The 18,994-nt window shown below is 36.5% G+C and overlaps 2 long non-coding RNA genes across 7 annotated transcripts in view; one reads left to right on the top strand and one right to left on the bottom strand.

Moving 5' to 3' along the window:
• Positions 1-18,994, bottom strand: part of LOC141376854 (uncharacterized) — a 196,192-nt gene that overhangs the window by 154,507 nt on the left and 22,691 nt on the right. For all 6 annotated transcript variants that reach the window (XR_015504444.1, XR_015504445.1, XR_015504442.1 and 3 more), the window contains exon 2: positions 5,968-6,121. This is a non-coding gene — a long non-coding RNA (uncharacterized LOC141376854). The remainder of the gene's footprint in view (positions 1-5,967; positions 6,122-18,994) is intronic.
• On the top strand, positions 742-2,734 carry LOC141376853 (uncharacterized). The gene is made up of 4 exons (XR_015504437.1): positions 742-870; positions 1,593-1,650; positions 1,766-1,828; positions 1,914-2,734. It is a non-coding gene; the product is annotated as an uncharacterized LOC141376853 (long non-coding RNA).

The following is an 18,994-nucleotide window of genomic DNA, read 5'->3' as shown; positions in this document are numbered from 1 at the left end:
CTGACAGAATGATTAACAGACAGAGAGAAACAACAGACCAGACAGACAGATAAACAGAGAGAACTATAAACCGGCAGACAGACCGACATCATGACAGAGAGACAGACAGACATAACAACAGACAATACAAACAGACAGACAGACAAAATGATAATCAGACAGACAGACAGATATAACAACAGACAAGACTCATAGACAGACAGACAGACAGGCAAGCAGGCAGACATAACAACAGATAAGACAATTAGGCAGAAATAACAACAGACAAAATAAACAAAATGATAAACAGACAGAGATAAATCGACAGAAAAATAGACAGACTGAATAATAGACAGACAGACATACTGTAACGACAGAATGATAGACAGAACTATTGACAAACAAACAGACAAAACTACAGACAAACAGACAAAACTATAGAAAGACAGAACTATAGAAAGACAGACATCATGACAGAGACAGACAGACAGACAGACAGACAGAATGATAAACACACTCAAAAAAATGAATTATGGCTTTAGTTGGTCCAAAGAATGTAACTATGTTGAAATTAAACAATTCGCTTATGTTTGTGTATTAAAAATAAAAGTGTTGTGTTGGAAAAAATTAGATAACGTTAGTTTTTACATCTAAAGAGCTCGCTTAATTAACATGAATGAAAGGGAGTTGTGTTGCTTCTGCAGTACTGCATTTTGGTCAATAGGTGGAGTAATATCTGCACATGCGCAGTTTCAAAACAACACAGGAAGTAAGAAGATTCAAACCACAACGATCACTCTCAGCTCGGCGCCATATTATGGCAATCAAAAGATGAAGATTACAGTACAAATTGAGAACGTGCACAAAGCTTTGCCCAATGTGGACACACAGGTGAGATTTTATTTACTTTTTTGTATTTATATTGAGGCTGTGACAACATTTGAATCATTAATGTACTCCCTTGTAATACTCTGTTGTGTTTGTGTATAGTATTGTTATGAAATTGCCATGTTCCCTGTTTCTTTTTTACATTAATGACAGATAAATTTGTAGTTTTTTTGCACTCCTGTGAAATTTTATACTTTGTATATGGTAACTCCCCCAAAATAAAGTTGCAAACAATGGTAGTAAGGAATAGTCATGTTAGAATAGTCTAAGCTTTTCACTTATCATAACGCACGTGCTGCTGATAATGTGACAATAAAAGTGATTTGATTTTTGATTTGATTTGATAGTCTCTATTTTAAATGAGTGTCAAGCTGTTTGTCAAGTTTGAATGCTAGTTTTGATAACTTACATAATATTAATTAAAAGGTGGTGTTGGCACAATGTTATTATTCAAGCCTGTTAACTTAAAAAATTAAATTAAAAAAAATCTTGACAAGCATATGTGACACTTCAATAGGATGACATCTAGCATGTTGAAATATTTAATGTAAGCTTATTTGTTTGGTCATCTAACACATTTAAACTTTTAAGTTTAGTAGTTTGCAGTGTTTTATTTTTTTCATTTTTATTATTATAAATATATTATTCTAAATTGTATATATTTATATTATTATATTTTATTATTACAAATCTTTGCTCACTCACATCTATTTTCTCCCTCACAGGTTTACAGCTCAACCTCTAAAGTCCCATATCTGGCCGAGGAGACTGTGGATAATCCAGGTACTATGCCTTTAGATGCCTATACACACATTAAAATGATGTACAGTAAAAATTACTAGTAATTTTAATTATTAATTATTTAGTAAATTACTAATTGTCATTTCATGTCATTTAGAACATCACCAGTGGAAAAATGGTGTGAATGCATCCTCAAAGCCCCTAAGTAAGGGAGTACATGGTAAGCGATTTACATTTTATTTTATTATTATTATTTTTAAACATTTTGTATTTCCTCTTTTAACTTTCCTCTTTTATCTTTTTAGGATGCTGGGCATGATGAAGCACAAACCTTGATGTGCAACACCACCTTATGAATCTACAGTAGTTACATTAACATTTAGCTGACTCTTTTGTCTAAAGTGACTTACAATTGAGGACACATTCAGCAAATAAACAAGAAGAGGCGATACACCCAAGATGTGCTAATTATACAAACAATGTTAAGAATTAAGAATGCTTTTACATGTGGTTTGTCAAGCCCACTTACCTGTGTAAAGCAAACTTCATGCACAATGTTTTTTTTGTGTTTGTTTTTTTTTTTCTTTAGATATAGGGAGTGGTTGTAAGAAAGTGTCTGGTGCAAATGTGCAGAAATGGTGCCCAGAGAGATGAATGTGTGTAGCTATTGCATGTTCTGTGATGGTTGGTCTAATTTATGGTGTAGTGCAGATCATGTTACTTTGCCTGAAAATGTTAATCTTTCTTTGAACAACTGAAGTGTTATCTGCTTTTTCAGTGTAAAGAAGGTACAGTATAGTTTACAAAAGAAGACTTAATTTTTCGAAGTATATTTTTGTCAATCATTTGAAGGCAGAATATTATTTTTGAATGTTTTTTGTAATATATGAAAAGTATTATTTTGAAAAGTGTATTTTATGATGCTTTTGTAAGCTTATTTTTGTAAATCATTTATTGTTTTTAATTTCCTTCATACTTACTATTATTTTAATAGTATTAATATTTTAACTTATTGTAATTAGTGAAGATACAGATAAAGACAATATTTAGATTTTGATAATCATTTGATTGCTGGAAAATGTGTAAAACTGTAAAAATTCTATTGAATAAACTCAATGAAACGGAACCTGTTTTTTTATTTGGTTAAACATAACAATATCAATTTTAGAATAATTGAACTTAAATAACTACATTGATTAAAGCTAAACTATAAATGTTACGTTGATTGAACTAAACAACATTACATTACCTTTATGTAACTAACTTAAGTTCACTAAAATTAATATTCTTTCTTAAAGGTAACTTAACTCGGTTACGTGGAACCAGTGGACAAAAAAAAGTTAATTAACACCAACATATCATTTTTTTGAGTGCAGACAGACAGACAGAACTATAGCTGGACATCATGACGGATGGACAGACGAACAGATAGACGGATTGATAGATGGATAGATAGATGTCAGGTCACTGAGGATACTCTCCACTGTGGAAAAGGGGTATTATTAAGACAATTAAAGGAAGAGCACACTTTCCCCCCTCAGTGACCTTGCTTTACACGATAAAAACAACTCTTCTGAAGGGATGAAGGTTTTATTTTTAAAAGCTTGTCTGATGCTGCTTCAGATTTCAGCACAGCTGTCTCCTCTTTCCCGCTCAGCTGGTTAAAATACTTCCCTATCTGGCCTGCATGGAAACTTAGAACCGCACAGAAAAACGGGAACACCGCGTTTAAAAACAGCAAGCGACTCTCAAATACTTATTGTCCCTTTCAAGCCCACACACAATCCAATACTCTCTCTCCCTCTCTATCTGAACAGCTGTCCAGCATTGCAGTGAGCAGCTGTCTGAACTGACACACACTCAGCTGAGGTCAACATGGTGTTTTCCTCTTACACACACAGACTCTATAATGGGAAATCCCAGGGTGGGACGGACACCACTGACCCTCGTGAAAGCAAAGACACATGTCCGCATGTCCATACACTTCCTAATGTTTCATTCACCCAAACTGATGATTAACAGATGACCGAAGATCTCAGATCAAACATACTGACACTTTGTGCTCTTCATTGTGAACAGACGTGTAAAGTACTGAAGTAGTAAGTGCACTTATGTAATATTTTTTAGGGATTTGAACTGTACTCATTTACAATTGAAACTAACTGTTTACAATTTAAAAGTACTAGTTGCATTTTTTTAACAATCTTCATTCAAAGTCTTTAGCTGCGTCCCAAATGGCACACTATACACTATGCACTCATGCACTATGTACTTATGCACTTACACACTCAACAGGATAGTATATGTATGTAGTGGTGTCCCAAATGGCACACTAATGTTTTTTTACTAAGCGGAAATTCAAACCGTTTTCCTGATGACGTTTGACAGTTGCCAAATCAGTGAAATAAGCAACAGAATTATCAAATAATACCTGCCGTGAGTATTGCCGCATTCAACATCGGGAGGCGCTATAATCACTCTCGTAGGAGAATTTTGCTTTCACCATCCAAAATAAATAAAGTTATTCAACATGTGCGTCTGATAGCTCCGCCCTTTCCGCTACGTAAGCAAACATGCGGTCGTTGAGTGCGTGAAGTGTCCATCATTACACACTTCATTTTAGCGGCTGACTGAGTGCATCATCCGGGTAATTAAAGTGCACTTATTATTTTTAGAGTTTTCAGTGTGAACACACTACTTACACTATTTATACTACAAAATGGCGTAGAATAGTGCATAAGTATGCGATTTGGGACGCAGCTTTTCACAGTCTTTTGCACATTAAAAGTGCAGTATGTAAGTTTGACACCCAGTGGATGAACTAGGTATTGCATTCCTGAATCAAAACAAACGCAAGCACAGGTTGCCAGAATGAGGTGCGAGTCTGACGATCAAACCTAAAGGCTGATTTAAATCCTGTTCTAAAATACAACAACAGCACACGATAGAGGGAATATTTTTTAAATATGAAATACGCGGTTTTCCACCAAGGCAACCCAGGGTGCTGAAATATAATTGCCTAAAGTGTCAATAAGCAGGTTAAAGGAACCAAAGCAAAGACAGTGTTCTGGCACAGAAAACACACTTTCAAAGCAGAATAACTGACCTTAGCATTGTTTATCAGATGAACAAGAATGTTCACGTAGCACGTTTCTTATCTGCAAACATATTATTGTATTTTTAAGCTTTAGAGAAGTCAAAAACTTACATACAGCACCTTTAAATATGGAAACAATACACAAAATCAGACGCATGTGCTTAACCCTCTGGGATCTAAGGTGATTCTAGGCCCCCTAAAATGTTTTGATATGCCCTGACAAATACAGTACAGTATATATTATGTGTATATATATTATGTGTGGTTACCAAGTGTTAGAGAAAAAAAAATGTAGCAGAAGGTTAAGTCGGAATAAAACTTTTGACTTTTAAGTCTTGTAGGCTAGAATATTTACTTTACAATAATGTAAAAATTATTGATTCAAGCATCAAGCTTTTCAACTTTTTTTACTGCTATGGAAAAAAATGAAGGACCACTTGAATTGTAAAACAAAAAAAATTTTTTTTTGGTTTTAATATTTAAATAACTGATGACATTTCAACCAAGCTTATAATAAATAAATAAGCAAGTAAGTAATTAAGTAAGTAAAGTAAGTAAAGCAAAGCAAAGCAAAGCAAATAAATGAAGTAAATAAAGTAAGTAAAGCAAAACAAAGCAAATAAATGAAGTACAGTAAATAAAGTAAGCAAAGCAAGTATGTAAATGAATAAAGGAAACTAAGGAAAGCAAAGCAAAGTAATTTAATAAAGTAAGTAAAGTACATAAGAAAGTAATTAAAGTAAAAGAGTAAAGTAAGTAAAGTGAGTAAGTAAATAAGGTAAATAAGTAAGTAAAGTAAGTAAAGTAAGTATTGTAAATAAGTAAAGTAAGTACTGTAAATAAGTATAAAGTAAATAAGTAAATAAGTAAGTAAAGTAAGTTTAGTAAATAAGTCAAGTAAGTATAAGAAGTAAAGTATAAGTAAGATAAGCAAGTAAAACAAGTAAATAAAGTAAGTAAATAATTACAATTTATAACTGTATTTTTTACTTTTTCTTATATATAATTTTCATCCAGCATCATTTTTGAATACGTATTGCACTCCTGATTGCAGTAAAAATTTACCATTTTGAAAAATTGCACATAAGATCCTCAACATGGCATATTAACTGATTTTGTTAGTGCTTTGATAGAGTTTCTATAAAATATTGGAGTTTATGACTTCTGAAGAAATAGTCTCATCTCCTGTTGGCCACAGGGGGCCTTAAATATTTTTATTATGTTGAACAGCTGTGATCTAAATATAACGTGCCACATCCTACCTTCAGGAAACAGAGAGAGAAGAGTGTGTTTGTGTTCACGTTTCTTGATTCCCTCCATCAGTTTCCTGTACTGTAGAAAGACTTTACTGTCCAATGTATCACAAAAGCAGTTCACTGGGAAACACATGAGGTTTTGTTACGTAGTTGTCTGGTTCTGAAATAAAATAAAATAAAATTGATGTCAGAAAAATTGACAATAGCATTACAAATATGAAATAATGGATCAAAAATAATGGGTAAAATTTGGTTACTTTGTTACGTAAAAAAAATATTTACACAGCAGTTGGTTTTGTCCATATAATACCGCAAAAATTACCCAGCATATTTTAGAGTGTAAAACATGTTAATCAAATAAATAAATGAACTTAAAACAATTAAATAAACATATTAAATAATATGAAATATGATCTATGGTGGCACAGTGGCTCAGTGGTCGCCTCACAGCATGAAGGTCACTATTTGAGTCCCATCTGGGCCAGATGGCATTTCTGTGTGGAGTTTGCATGTTCTCCCCATGTTGGCGTGGGTTTTCTCGGGTGCTTCGGTTTCCCCCACAATCCAAAGATATGCTCTATAGGGGAATTGAATAAACTAAATTGCCCATTGTGAATATGTGTATGGGTGTTTCCTAGTTTGCAGCTGGAAGGGCATCCACTGTGCAAAATATATGATAGAATAGTTGGCGGTTCGTTCTGCTGTGGTTACCCCGGATAAATAAGGGACTGAGCTGAAGGAAGATGAATAAATGGATGAATGAATATGATCTATTAAAACCGTCATATAAAAATAGCTTAAAGTTGACTCTTTAAACATTACACTCTAAATAATTGTTGTAACACAATGTTGGGTCAAATATCGACAAGCCCAACTTTGAGGCTAATTATTTGTCCTTATTTGACCCTGCATTGAGTTAATAACCCAGAATGTTTTAGTACAGCACTGATGCAATTGATTACTTTTATTATTCACAACTAAAAAAATTATTGAATAGTTTAATACATTAAAAAACACTTTACACATGGTAAAGCAGTGTGCATATTCAAGTTTACTGAAATTGTAATATTTTCTAATGAATAAATGTGGGCTCATTTTAAGTGTATTTATGAAATATTAAATATAATTTTTATTACAATTTCTTAAATTATATTCTAGAAAGATTTAAGTAAACATTATGTAAAACATAACTGGACCAATATATATACAACTTCTGGAAAATTATTTTGATAAATACAATTTTCAGATCAAACAAACAACAGTGGAATAAAATGGAGATCAAACAAACAGCCATACTATAAAATGGAGTATAATTTCTGGTATGACAGCTGTCATAAGCGAACACAGCCACAGCTGACTATGTAAGCTGCTCAAAACAGCTGGCAGATTCCTCCTCACTTTAGAGTATGGAAGATATTTACAGAGATATTCTGATAAATATTATAATTCAGTATGGTTCTTTTTTTATGGAAAAGAATATATTGTTCGTATAAAAAAAGAAAAGAACATGTTCTCAGTTCATTGAAGGAGGATGACAAATGATCATGAAGAAAGAACATTATGTAGAAATACTGAAGCAACATCTCAAGACATCAGCCAGGAAATTAAAACTTGGCCACAAATGGGTCTTCCAAAAAATGACCCAAAGCATACTGCCAAATTAGTTAAAATGTGCTTTGAGGACAACAGAGTGAATGTTTTGGAGGGGTCATCACAAAGCCCTGATGTCAATCCTATAGAAACGTTGTGGGCAGAGTTGAAAAAGCTTGGTGCATCCATCAAATCTGACTCAGTTACACCAGTTCTGTCAGGGAGAAGGGGAAAAAATTCCTTCAAACCATTGTGAGAAGCTTGTGAAAGGATAACCAAACATTTGACCAAAGTTATACAGTTTAAAAGCAAAGCTAAAAAAATACCAAGGAAATGTATGCAAACTTTTGACTGTCTAGAAATTCATAAAAAAAATTCTCAAAAAAATTCTCATTATTCTGGAATTTAGTAAATGTAAATCATTTAGGTAATCCTAACGGACCTAAAATAGTAAACATTTAGTTTGATTTACTATGTATTAAATATGGAATATACTTACAGTACATCTCCCATTAATAAAATAAACAATAAAGGAGAAATAAATGACAGAAAAACAGATAATGCCTCAAATATTATTATAATAATTAAAATTATTAAACTGTAGATTATTTAAATAATGCAAATTAGTTCTGATTAAATCATTGGATAAATAATGGTTTAAGCTGCATTTAGGGCAACAGGCTGGCTCAGTGGTTAGCACTGTCGCCTCACAGAAAGAAGGTTGCTGATTTGAGTCCAGACTAGGCCAGTTGGCATATCTGTGTGGAGTTTGCATGTTCTCCCTGTGTTCGCATGGGTTTCCTAGGGGTGCTCCGGTTTCCCCCACGGTCCAAAGGCAGGCAGTACAGGTGAATTGAACAAAAACCAAATTGTCTGTATGTGTGTGCATATGAGAGAGCATGGCTGTTTCCCAGTACTGCGTTGCAGCTTAAAGGGTATCCACTGTGAAAAACATTATGCTTGATAAGTTGGCAGTTCATTCCGCTGTAGCGACCCCTGATGAACAAAGAGACTAAGCTGAAGAAAAACGAATGAATAAGCCGCAGTCACACTGCACTTTCGCCCCATAGACATTCATTGATACGCTAGCGAATGCGACACACCAGAAATACAAGCTCATGCAATAAGATTTACAGTTTTTTGCATTGCAATGCAAAGTTCAAGCTTCGACCAATCGCTTTCTTTTTTAAATGTCTAATTTAACCATCTTGCTTAATCCCGCCCCTTTTCACAGCACTGTATGACAAAATTTTGCATCCTCAAACTCAAGTGTGACCACAGCAATATGTTGTAGACATATTTTGCTGCTAGTTCAGCTGTCATCCTCATATATAGCAAAGTTTGTAAGCTATAGTTCTTGGAAAAAAATTCTAATGAAACTGCAGGAAGGACATTTCTCTTTGTTGTGGTGCATTTTTGGCAGAAAATTACATTAATTGTACTTTTAAATAATACATTTAATTACAGTTTAAGATAAAGACACAGATCTAGGGGCCTTAAGTGCACATTTTTACATTGTTATTGTCTTCTTTTCATCAAACTGCCAGAAAACGAACTGTGTAGTCTGAGCCTGCGAACCCAAAATACAACAACAAAGCAAAACAACTATTCTTCAGACTTTGTTCAGACCTTCAAAAAGCGCTCAAATGGCTTTGTTGTGACTGTAAGCAAAGGCGAGGTGAGAAGTCATGTTGACAATGACAGCAGCAAACACTGAAGAGGATGCTTGATAAACTACTGACGGAACTCATGTGTGTGTGTGTGTATGTGTGTGTTTGTCCGGCCTGGGCACGACTGCACTAAACACGGGTAAACAGGTTCCCAGTCAGGTCCTCTGTGATGCAGTGACTGTCCGAGCAGCAGCTGGATCCGTCTATTGTTCTGGATGGAGGAGAAGCGTCACTGACTTCTCTCTTGGGTTTGTCCCTCTCCTGACCTGGACAGAGATCACCTTCCCCTTTCACACCATTCATCTCAATGTATCAGATCCACTGCCACTGTTGCCCGCTACTCTGATGCCATTTACTCTGCTATGGTGACTCAATGTAAACACAAAACAAAGGAGGATTGCTGAGGTCATGCACTGTGCCATACTGCGGTTACTGTCATCTGTAAGCTAATTTGTGCAGAGGAATGGCTCATCTGAAAAAGAAATTTGTCATTTATTTAATCCATTTGGTCCTGTGGATGTTAAATTTTTTTGTAAAGAAAAGCAATTAAATAAAAAATTTGGACATTTTATTAACTTTGACAGGACATTTTGAAAGGTGACACACGTACACACACAAACACATACATGTGTATCTTGTATTCCTTATGTAGTAGGCAACCCAGGCTTATTCTGAAAACATACCCCCATATACATTTCTGAAGAGCATGAAATACGTCCCAGGAGCAAAATAGTTTTTGTTTTTCCTCGCATCCACCCCTCTCATTTGGGACTGAGGTTTCTGGGACAAGAGAGATATGACTTGGTTGACAGCAGTGGGTAACGTTGTGCATTGTCTTTCCCCCACTTGAGAGGACAAACCATGAGTAAGATAGAGATCTCATGTCTGCATCAATCTGAACAGTGTGCTGACAACTCCGCTATTCAGTACGCGCGCGACAACACAGCTGATAAGAACTCGCGCGACAACACAGCTATTCAGTACGCGCGCGACAACACAGCTGATAAGAACTCGCGCGACAACACCACTATTCAGTACGCGCGCGGCGACAACACCCGCTTTAGAGTTTTCCAGCTCTTTTTCATCCCCGCTTCTAGCAGCACACTCCATTTCCGCATTACTGGATCTGTAGCGACAACAGACCGCAAGGGATGATGGTCAAGCATGGGCTGATGGGAATTGTAGTTTTCGCTACCTCCCGTTCGCTTCATTCGCCTGAGCAAATTTTCTCTGAAGACCTATAGTTTTACCGAGTCATGCGACTTCGGTAATATCGAAAAAAATTAATATTGCGGTATGACGGTATTTACAATACCGTTACATCCCTAAAATATATATATATATATATATATATATATATATATATATATACATATATATATATACATGGTCAAGACAATCTGCTGCAGTTTAAACCGAGCATCAGAATGGTTGCTGGTGCCGGACGGGCTAGTCTGTGTATCTCAGAAGCTGCTGATACTGGGATTTTCACGTTCAATCATTTCTAGGGTTTAGAGAATGGTCCGAAAAAGAGAAAATATTCAGTTAGCGGCAGTTCTGTGAGTGCAAATGCCTTGATGCCAGAGGTCAGAGGAGAATGGCCAGACTGGTGCCATGATAGAAAGGCAACATTAACTTACAGTAAATAAGCAGCAAAAGACCTCACTGGGTGCCACTCCTGTCAGATAAGAACAGGAAATTGAGGCTACAATTTACACAAGCCCATCAAAATTGGACAATAGAAGATTGGAAAAACGTTGCCTGGTCTGATGAGTCTCAACATTCAGATGGTAGGGTTAGAATTTGGCCTCAACAACATGAAAACATGGATCCATCCTGCCTTGTATAAATAGTTCAGGCTGCTGGTGGTGGTGTAATGGTGTGGGGGAAATTTTCTTGCCACACTTTGGGCCCATTAGTACAAATTGAGCATTGTGTCAATGCCACAGCCTACCTGAGTATTGTTCACTGTACTCAAATGGCCTCCACAGAAACCAAACCTTAATCCAATAGAGCTCCTTTGCGATGTGGTGGAATGGGAGATTCACATCATGGATGTGCAGCCCACAAATCTGCAGCAACTGCTTGATGCTGTCTGTCAAATTGGACCAAAATCTCTGAATAATATTTCTAGTATCTGGTTGAATCTATGCCACAAAGTATTAATCCAGGTCTGAAGGCAAAACAGGATCCAACCCGGTACTAGAAAGGTGTCCCAAAGAAAGTGGCCAGTGAGTGTATATCGGTTAGCTTTCTTCCTAAATATTAGAATTATGTTCCACTTCTACCTACATCAGCACCAAACCAGAACTACTGAAACCAGCAAAAACCAGCCTGGACTATGATGGAAAATGCTGATCTCAGCTCTTCATCAGTGTTTGTATCCCTGCTATATTCAACCACCTGCAGCTGCGACAGACTTATGGAAAAATATCAATACACAAGGGATGATACGCAACAAGTACATAAATAAGTCACACATAAATAACACACACACACACACACACACACACACACACACACACACACACACACACACACACACACACACACACACACACACTATATGACCCACCTCTAAATGAAGCTAATTTCTCACTTGTTAACTAACTCTCACTTTCTTAGATGCATCTCTGCAGCTGTTCAAAGCTCTTCAGCTTCTTTTCTCAGGTACAGATCCGCTTTCACCCTCCACTGCAAAAATAGGCTAAATGCACTCGGCTTACAGATAAAGAGCTCTTTATATGCATGTTGGGGGTCCCATTACCCCATCATTATACCCACAGGACCATTGAAAGAACAATAAAATATTTGAAGCCCTCTTGCCCTCCGCTTTCAGCAAAGGTCAGCATCTGTCAATCAGCACTGACTTACTGCAGTTGTGATTACAGGCGTATCAGATGAATTCCCTCAGCCCGAATCTGTCAATGTAAGACTGAAGGAGAAGTTCAGAGCTTTCAGGAGGCTGTAAATCACGCAGGTTGTTATCTGTGTGACGCAGGGTTACAGATTAGGACTTCATAATAGTGCTGTTAAACAAGTGTAAACAAGTAAACCTCACTCCTCTGAACCCAAAAAGATGTTCTAACAAGGAGGCTAAAGACTATGGGCACTAGCATCTGTTTCTAGAGCAACCAACTCCTATGCAGAGAGTTGCCGGTTCAATCCCACTTCGAAGTGGGTTGGGTGGTGTAGAACCGGCAGGGTTACACATTTATAATGTAAACATAACATTACATACATAACATCATAACACATGCAGAAATAAGAATTATTAGCCCTCCTGAATTATTAGCTCCCTGTATATGATTTTTGTCAACACATTTTTAAACATAACAGGTTTAATAACTCATTTCATGAGTTATTGATAAATGATACATGGATTTCGCTACATTCATTCTTCCATGGCAGGGCGCCACACCCACGGCTACATTACAGCTTCTCATTTAAAACAAACAGTCATTGTTGTTGTTGTTTTTTTAATAGCGGGTTAGAATCGCACTAAAACGCATTAAAAAGGTAAGTGAATTATAACAGCGCAGACTTTTCTGCAGTAGTGCTGTGCATTTTTTGTTTAACCCTTTAAGGTGACATGTTGACTGACTGACTGACAGGTTCGTGAGGCCAGCAAACATGACATAGCTTTCAGTTAATATGAACACAGTTTCTATAAATATTAATAAATTAAAAATCTATGGCTCTGCGCTCTGCATACAATGACTTCATCTTGCTGGAGTTTATAGCCGTTTCACTTTACTTCAGGATGCATTAATACTGCTCTGTAGGTGTCTTGGAAACATTCATAAATATTCCAAATCTAATAGCAATATCTAATATTCCAAATCTAATCTAATAAATGTTGGAGAAATACTCGTGACATAAAAGCACTAAATCGCACTTCAGCAAAGTTTATTTGAGAGCGCACAAGAAGATCTCCACTGAGCAGTGTATATTTGAGGGTGTGCAAGAAGTTTTGTAAATGAATAAAAGAAATCAGCGCACAAACAAAGAGGTTCGTATTACATAAATGCGATCCCAACTTGTAATACTGTGCTCACAAAATTTCTCCATTTGTCATTGAAATGACGCCATAGGTAGTTTGTAGATTTGTGTAAAAGGCCTGCCCCGGCTGCCACACCTGGAAAAAACCCTAGAGGAAACACTGTGATATTTTAGTAGATATTTTTCAAGATACTAGTATTCAGCTTAAAGTGACACGGCTTAACTTGGTTAATGAGGGTAGTAGGCGAATCATTGTATAACAGTGGTTTGTTCTGTAGACAATCGAAAAAACAATATTGCTTAAAGGCTCTAATAATATTGACCTTTAAATGGTTTTAAAAAATAAAAACCAAAACAAACCAAATGAAACTTTCTCCAGGAAAAAAATATAGGAAATACTGCGAAATATTTCTTGCTCTGTTAAACATCATTTGGCAAATATTTGAAAAAGAAAACAAAATGACAGAAAGGGTAATAATTTTGACTTCAACTGTATATATATATTTTTTTTTTATATATGGGGTTTGTCCATCTTTGACCCAAATTTGGTTTGAAACTTTAGTATATAAAACGTATATATATATATATATATATATATATATATATATATATATATATATATATATATATATATATATATATATATATATATATATATATATATATATATATATATATATATATAACACAATCTCTTGTCAATTCATAAATGTCTTTTATGTCCTCATTCCTTTTCAGATGACTTTTATCCTGCACTGTGTAGTATAAAGATTGTTAGCTCTAGAGAGCATTTGCTGTGTTTAAAGTTCTGATGAATGTCTTAAAATTTTTGCTATACAAACATCTGAAATTTAAAACATATTAAAAGTCATATTTTACATCAAAAGCTCTAACAAATACGTCTTCCAGTTAAAAAAACAAATCATCAAATAGACGTCTTCACAATTTACGCATGTTAGCAGATATGATTCAACTCTTTTAAGGCCAATAAACAATAGTACCTGTATTAATCCAGCCTTCTCCAGCCTCTGGCACCTAGACTGCAGCTCTGCACATGAAGTTTGGACAGTGGAGAAATGGTCGTGCCCAAATGAGCCTGATTTTCCTCTAGGCCTATTTTCTATTTACTTCCGTCAATTGGTGAAGTGTTGTTCCTCGCCACTGTCGCCACTGGCTTGCTTGGTTTGGAACTTGTCAAGCTGCGGATCGATGGATTTGCTTTCCAGTGTTTGGATTTTTTGCAGTGAAAATTAACCCAAACTGAACTGAACTGAACTGAACTTAGGGTGCTTTCACACCTGTGAATCGATTCAGTTGTTCCGAAACAGAGATTACAAATGTTACATTGTTGCTCTTTGCTCTTGGAGTGGTTCGCTTTCACACTGCAAAGTTTCTAAACGGACCAAAAGAGCTAAAACAAGTCACGTGCGAGTAAACTCTCCTTGGTCAGAGTGTCAGGGTTTATTTTGCAGCGTCCCGCTAAGCTGTCAGGAGAGGTGGTGGTTTGGTGGTGATTAACAGGGTGTGCGTGCGTGACGTGTCTGAGGAGAGATGCAGTGAGGAGAGGTGATAAGGGTGCGCGACGATGCCTATTTGAGGACCGGGAGGGAGACGCAAGATTACCGGGAGATCATCACTCATTTGCGGGCATCCGGAGACTCGCGAAACTTCCCGCCATACTCATAACTCTCTCTTCATATAGCCGTAAGCCTATTACATATCCATAAAACACTGAGATATTACCGGGCTCGGATCGGATTGCTTTCTCACTGCAATCGAACCGCTCCAGGGTTCGTTTCAATCGAGCCGAGACCACCTCATTAAAGCAATCTCTGAGCGATTACTTTGGCGCGGAACAGAGCGCGATTGCCCTGTTCACATATGCCAATCAAACCGCGCTAACTGTGCAAACGAGATACGTTCCGAAACAAAAGTGTAGGTGTGAAAGCACCCTTAAACTCTGAAAATGGAACTGACACAGTATCAATTAGAATTTCTATGTTAAGCTGCTGTGACAATCTACATTGTAAAGGCGCTGAAGAAATAGATAAATTGAATTAATTAACATTAGATTAATGATGAAAATTTGAGTAATATTACAAGCAAGATTTGAATTTGAAATGTATGTACATACTTGTGCACGTTTATTTTTAAATATTAAGATCTTGGGTCTCAAAATTAACATGAAATTATTATATTGTTAGATGAAGATTAATTTTTATTTAATGCCATGTGAGCATCAAAGGCTATTTTCATGGTAAGAACATTTCCTTAATAAATATACAATCAGAAAACAACAAGCAAATAAATAAATAAAATAATAAGTCTTTTAGTGTTGACACATGATCAAAATTCTCAAATTTTCCCTGCTGTCACTTTGCAAAAATGTCCTTAAGAGAGTTCTGCTTTATTATTGGCTTTATTATTGTTGTTAAAAAGAATAGCTACGGACTTAAAAATAACTAATGACTTAAAAGACTAAAATGGGCCACATTGGTGGAATACGATCGCCTTGGCCCGTAAAATGGAAACTACAAAGACACAAACAAATGGAAATGAACATGATCTCATACAAGCATTGCTAACACTCTTCTATCTCTTGACTGTCCAGCTTGGCTTTTAAAACATGCCTCAGCAAACCGTGTTGCTTTGTCTTGAGTTACATGGAGCACAAGTCGATGGAAAGAATATGAGATGAAGACATTTGATACAAAAGAGCCGCTCGGAAAGAAGCGGTCCTGCAATCATGCCGATGGAGCTGTGAACGCTATTGACTAAAGACGCAAAGGCTTTTCTTATACGGTATGTGTGTGTGTGTATGTGAGTGTGTGTATTCTCAGGGCAGGAATAATTTCACACCGACTCCTGGCCTGACGTTTCCCAGTTTCCGCTGAGGTCTTTTTTTAAAGCGTTTTGCTTCCTAAAAGCACCACAGACCGCAAGGGAAATTCCTCTGCTTTTCCCTCCATACAGGGTCTCAACCACGGCCAGTCAATAAAATCAAATCCTCCCTCTCGTTTTCCTCTCTACACACACACACACACACACACACACACACACTTTTTTTTTGTAAACATTTCATTCATTCATTCCTTCTGCGCGCACACACACACACACACACACACACACACACACACTTACAGCCCATCTTATTGAAACATTATAAGGCATTTTCCATGAATAGGGTAAGTTGTGGTTGAGTTCTTTTTGAGCTATTTTAAGCAATAGAGGCGCAGTCTAGCGTGGGTTATTGTGAAAAGTATTTAAAAGCACATTAATCTAGCATAAGTTTAATCTTGTATGCTAGTTTTAAACTGATCATTGATATAAAAATGTCAAATTTGACTTGTGCGACATCAGTGGTCTTGGCTCACTCAACAGTATTCATAAAACAAAAGGATAACAAGCACGTATCTACACTACCTGAAAAAAGGTCTTGTCGCCTATCCAAGTTTTAGGAACAACAAATAATAACTTGACTTCTAGTTGATCATTTGGTATCAGAAGTGGCTTATATGAAGGGCAAAGTCCTCTAGATTACGCTTATTTTAACTAAATAAAATATGATCATGCCTTGATATTTAATTATATAATTTGGAGAGTAAGGTCCGACTTTGCCTAGACAAAAGTCTTGTCACTTAAAAGAAATAATGTACAGTATAGAATATAAAGTCATGGAGGACTGCATCCATGCATCTCTGCAATGACTCCAATCACTTTTTAATAAAGTAATCTGGAATGTCAAAGAAAGCGTTCTTGCAGGACTCCCAGAGTTTATCAAGGTTCTTTGGGTTCATCTTCAATGCCTCCTTCTTACCCCAGATACGCTCAATAATGTTCATGTCTGGTGACTGGGCTGGCCAATCCTTGAGCACATTGACCTTCTTTGCTTTCAGGAACTTTGATGTGGAGGCTGAAGTATGAGAAGGAGCGCTATCCTGCAGAAGAATTTGCCCTCTCCTGTGGTTTGTAATGTAATAGGCAGCACAAATGTCTTGATAGCTCAGGCTGTTGATGTTGCCATCCACTCTGCAGATCTCTCGCTCGCCCCCATACTGAATGTAACCCCTAAACCATAATTTTTCCTTCACCAAACTTGACTGCTTTCGATGAAGATCTTGGGTCCATGTGGGCTCCAAAAGGTCTTCTACAGTGTTTGTGATGATTGGGAAGCTGTTCGACAGATGATTCATCTGAAAAAGCTACCTTCTGCCAATTTTCCAAATGATCAACTAGACGTCAAGTTATTATATGTTGCTCTTACAACTGGGATTGATGAAAAACTTTTGTCAGGTAGTGTACATGTAAACACAAATACATTTATTTATACACACATATGAGTGTTGGGCTTATATTATCTTATTTGTAAAAACACACGCGCACACACACACACACACACGCACACACGCACACATGAAGAGGAAAAAGCCCCTTGTTTGCCCTTGACAATAGCTATTAAACTAGATTGATATAAATCACAACTGTATAGTTGAGCTCTGATTCATTTTCCCTTTCACACACTTCATAACCCCCTGTCCCTCTAACCATTAGCTCACTCATACAGCAGGTTCTAGGTGACTCTGACTCTCATCCTCTCCCTTATTTTGTTTTTAAACACACATCCTTCCCACACCACATCCACCTTTGTCTACATATCATTATATCTCCTAGTTCCGATGTTCCAGGTTGCCTTTCTGATGAAGAACTATTGTTGTGTTTGTATCAAGACTTCTGACCCATTTAAGATTTGATGAACGATAAAGAACAGAGATATTAAGGCAAGACACTGCAGGCAAAAACACTTTTTCATACACCTTAGTTTTATCAAAATCTCTTTAAGGCATGGGTCTCAAAACTCAATTCCTTGGGCTTTCTGTTTGAATGGGCAAACATCAAATTCTCCAAAATTGCCTGCCAAGCTCACAATAAAATTTCATATTAGGAATCACCAATACAAGTAAACAATAACTGTCTCTTTAGCTTAATTATAAACATTTGAATCACATAAAATCTGCTGAAACTCTCGTCTGATCCGAGCCCCTCCTCCGAAGAATCCTTAGTCTATAGAAGTTAAGGATTGGCTCCTGTACTTGAAGACGGGGTTTTATTCACCATATTGACCTTATTCTAAAATGCGGAAGAGCGCCTGTTTTCGCGATTGTCTTTAAACTTCCGATTCAGTCGCCTATGGGAGAAATGACTAGGAATAATAAACGGCAGAAAATGGTCAAACTACTTGCTCTACAAACAAATGTTTGCATGACTATAGAGACCAAGTAGGATAATATAATAAGGAAATATCAGTTTGCAACATCAATCAGCGAAACGAGCAGTTTTTAATGTCTAAAAATGAATGGAAGTGAATGAGACCGGAAGTCTCGAGCCAAAAAGATTCAAATGGCAGCGCCCACTCGTTGGCGGAGAATAAGGTGAATAGGCTGTTACATTTTTCCACTCAAAACTATACGAGTGACATGTCTTGTGTATTCTATAGTCTTTGGTTTTATGTTGTTTTGTTTGTTTTTTTGGCGTTTTAAGGTTTTTTTTATGTTTAATGCAAACAAAACCTAATTTGTGCATGTCCTTTCTTCCAGCTGCAGCCATGCTGCCGTTGTAGATGGTGTTATTCTGGGAAATATTCGTACCCCATGGTTTCAAGTGTGGTCCTAGAAAATCTCTGTATCAAGGGCTATCTAGCCCTTACCCTTAGCCCTACCACATCAAGCTAAAGAAAATTTGGACACGCAATTCCTCCTACACCTTCCCGTGAA

This window comes from Danio rerio, chromosome 12 (genome assembly GCF_052040795.2).
Source record: "Danio rerio strain M-AB ecotype USA chromosome 12, GRCz13ab, whole genome shotgun sequence".
Classification (NCBI taxonomy): domain Eukaryota; kingdom Metazoa; phylum Chordata; class Actinopteri; order Cypriniformes; family Danionidae; genus Danio; species Danio rerio.
The sequence above is the reverse complement of the archived record's forward strand: the minus strand, read 5'-3'. Positions and strand labels throughout refer to the sequence as shown.